The 3,679-nt window shown below is 39.5% G+C and overlaps 1 protein-coding gene across 1 annotated transcript in view; it reads left to right on the top strand.

The window, feature by feature from the left end:
• The first annotated feature begins 2,371 nt into the window (after window positions 1-2,371).
• HOPX (HOP homeobox) overlaps window positions 2,372-3,679 on the top strand; it is a 22,028-nt gene continuing 20,720 nt past the window's right edge. Inside the window, exon 1 of the mRNA XM_006891964.1 lies at window positions 2,372-2,412. The gene's annotated coding sequence lies outside the window, so the exon portion shown is untranslated. The remainder of the gene's footprint in view (window positions 2,413-3,679) is intronic.

The raw sequence follows: 3,679 nt of genomic DNA, 5'->3' as shown, positions 1-3,679 counted from the left end.
CTGTCACTGTACCAGTACTACACTGTCTTGACCAGGATGGCAGTGTAGTAGGTTTTGAGATCAGGGAGTGAAGTGCCTCCTACCTCGTTTCTCTTTTTAAGGAGTGCTTTGCTTATTCAGGGTCCCTTTCCATTCCAGAAAAAGTTGGAAATTGCCTTTTCCATGTCATTGAAGAATGGAATTGGTATTGGGATTGCATTGAACTTGTAGATTACCATTTGTAGAATGTCATTTTCAGAATATTGAGTCTTCCTATCCATGAACATGGTATATTCTTCCATTTCTTTTTTGCTTTTAATTGATATTTTAATGAAGGTTTACAGAAAACTTGGATTTCCATTCATTCATTGTTGCATATTTTCCTCCTTTCCCCCACCCTTAGTTCACTTTTCTCTTTAAAAAGATTCTTTCATTGCTGCACAATTTCCTCCCTTCTCCCGCCCCCCAGTCCACTTTGCTATGCACCTCTTATTCTGGATTGTTGGCATGCAAATAATACTTAATCATATATTCCCTTTAAACAGTTCTTTCCCTCATCTATCTCAATGCAGATTTCTCCAGGTCTCTTTTTGTTTATTGTAGTAATGTTTTGTAATTTTCTTTTTATATGTCTTTAGTTACATTTGCTCCCAAGTATTTAATATTGTAATTAGTTATTGTGATTAGTATTGTTTTTATTAGCTTCATTTCTGTATTATCTTTGTCCCTGGAGAGAAATGCAATTGATTTTTGTATGTTCATCTTGTACCCTGCTACTTTGCTAAACTGGTCAACTATGTCCAGTAGGTTTTCTTACTCTTTAGGGTTTCCCAAGTATACTATCTTATTATCTGCATATAGAGATAACTTTACCTCCTTTTTGCCAATTTGGATACCTCTTATTTCCTTCTCTTGCCTTATTGCCCTAAGACTTCTCATACAGTATTAAATAGGAGAGGTGATAGTGGGCATCCTTGCCTAGTTCCTGTTCTCAAGGGGAATACCTTTAATTCCTCTATTGAGAACAATATTGACTTTTGGTTCTTGTTCTTTGCTTAGATAATATGATGAATTACATTATTTTTCTTATGTTGAACCAACCCTTGCATACCTGTTATGAATCCCATTTGGTCATGGTTAATTTTTTCGTTTTATGGATTGTTGGATTCTATTGGTTAGGACTTTTGCACCTATGATTTGAGGATTTTTGCATCTATGCTCATGAGAGAGACTGGTCTACCATTTTCTGTTTTGGTGGTTTCTTTACCTGACTTTGGTATCAAGAATATGTTTGCTTCATAGAATGTGTCTGGGAGGAATCTGTCTTTTTCTATTTTCTGAAATACTTTATTTAGAATTGGTGACAGTTCTTCTCTGAATGTTTGATAAAATTCACTAGTAAAACTATCAGTTTTTAATTGGAAGTTATTTTTTTTACCTGTTCAATTTCTTATTTGTAATGGGTCTGTTCAGGTGTTCTGCTTTGATCTATGTCATTTTGGGTAGATTGTGAGTTTCTAAGTATTTGTCCATTTCCTCTAAGTTTTCATATTTGTTTGACTAAATTTTTTCCATAATATTCCATTGTTAACCTTTTTATTTCAGTTGGTCCTGTTATGACATTGCCCCTTTCACCTCTTAGTTGGATTATTTGTGTCTTTCTTTTCCTTTATTAGTTTTGTTAGTGGTATGTCAATTTTACTGACTTTTCGTTAAATGCAACTTGAGAAGTAAATGTTTCAAATGGTCCCTCTACAAGTCTCTTTGTTGTTGTTGTTATGTGCCATTGAGTAGACTACAACTCAGAACAACCCTATGAACAATGGCTCTGAACTTTGGCCTATCCTGAGCCATCCTCACCGTCTCTGACATACCTGATCCCATTGCCACTGTGTCAATCAATCTCATTTTGGGTCTTCCTCTCCTGCACTGACCTCTCTACCAAGTTTCTGTTAAAATAATTGGGGGGGAGGGGTGGATAGTAGAAATAGTTTAATAACTCAATAAACATAATCAATATCACTTAATTGTATATGTAAAACTTATTGCACTGGAAAATGTTTTATTATATAGATTTTAAATGTAGTAACAAACAAGTAAGTCAACAAACAGAGGCAATAGTTTCCCCTCTTACTTGTCCATTTAAGCAAAATTAGCCATTATGGGCCATTTCAACTGGAATTAGTGTTTTAATAGGATGGCCCATACTCATAAGCATTCAAAATCATGAGTGCTTGCGTGCACTTCCAGTTACCCTCCTGGTTTTTATGCTCAACTAGATACAGACATTGCCTGTTGGGAAAGACCTCACAGAGCATGGGGCTGAAAAAGAGGCTAAGATTTTCCATTCTAATTGCTAGCCACCCCCAGGATGACCTTGGAGAAGGTCATCTTCTTTCTGGGCTGTCACAGGAGACCATTGGAGGAGGTCACGTCAGGGATTCTTTCCATTTGTGAAGTTCATCAAAAGTGAGGATGGCAGCCAACAGAAGAGGAATTGCTTCTAACTTGGCATGATCCCACCCTCTATCACTGTATTAAGTGGGCAGGATCTACCACCAGAGACTTTTACGTGGAGGAGCTGTGATTTGAAAATGTCTTGAGACAAGACTTGCTAACAGTAGGGACAACTTCTGCCTGAAAGCTCCTTCAGCTTCCCAGTTGTTGTTCCATCAGTTGTGAGTCATGAGGACCCCCACAGGTGTCAGAGTGGAACTGTGCCCCATGGGGCTCTCAGTGGCTGTGGTTTATCTGATGTAGGTCACCAGACCTCCCCCCAACCCCCCACCCCCCGGGCACCACTGGTGCTAACTTTGTGGTAAGCCTGTTTTCCATTTGTACCACCCGGAGACCTCTCTCAATGGTCGGTTGTGTGCTCTACAGTCGATTCTGTCTTCTCAGAGCTGACTCTGCAGTGGTTTCTGAGGCTGTAAATCAGATGGGATGAGATCACCTATCTTTCCTCCCTTGGAGCAGTAGGGGGATTCAAAGTGCCTATCTTTGGGTTGGCAGTGCAACTGCCATATCTACTAGGTCATCAGAGCCCTCCTTCTGACTCCTAACAACCCTATCAGCTAGAGCAGAGCTACTGCATAGGGTTTCTAAGACTGTATCCTTCATAGGAAAGAAAAATGTCAGGTCTTGTCTTGCAAGAAGCAACCTAGTGGGTACTAACTATGGAATTTCAAATTAGCAGCTGAGAACCAAACTACCTTGTCACTAGCTGTTATTATTGTCACATGCCTTTGAATCAACCAAGACTCACAGCAACACTATGAACAAAGGGTCTGAGCCCTGCCTTATCCTGTGCCAACCTTGATATACTTGAGCCCGTTCTACAATCATTGTGTCAGTCCATCTCATTGATGGCTTTCTTCTCCTTTGCTGACCCTCCACCTTTCCAAGTATAATGTCTTTTTCCAACAATTGGCCCCTCTTAATACCATGTACAAAATATGTGAGATGAAGCTTCACCATCCTTGCCTCCAAGGAGCACCCTGGTTCTCCAAGACGTATTTGTCTGTTTGACAGTCCATGTGGTTTTCAGGCCTCTTTTCCAATATTACAACTCAAAGGCTTCGATTCTTCTGTCAATCTTAGTCATTGTCCAACTGCGCTTTTCTCAGAGGATTATGAAAAGACATGAAGCCAGCAACAGATTTGGATCCCCAGTAGAATGTTGTTGTTGTTATGTGCCGTC

Source organism: Elephantulus edwardii, unplaced genomic scaffold, assembly GCF_000299155.1.
Source record: "Elephantulus edwardii isolate Elephantulus edwardi_28Jun2011 unplaced genomic scaffold, EleEdw1.0 scaffold00107, whole genome shotgun sequence".
NCBI lineage: Eukaryota > Metazoa > Chordata > Mammalia > Macroscelidea > Macroscelididae > Elephantulus > Elephantulus edwardii.
Note: the sequence above shows the minus strand (reverse complement) of the source record. Positions and strands in the feature narration are given on the sequence as shown.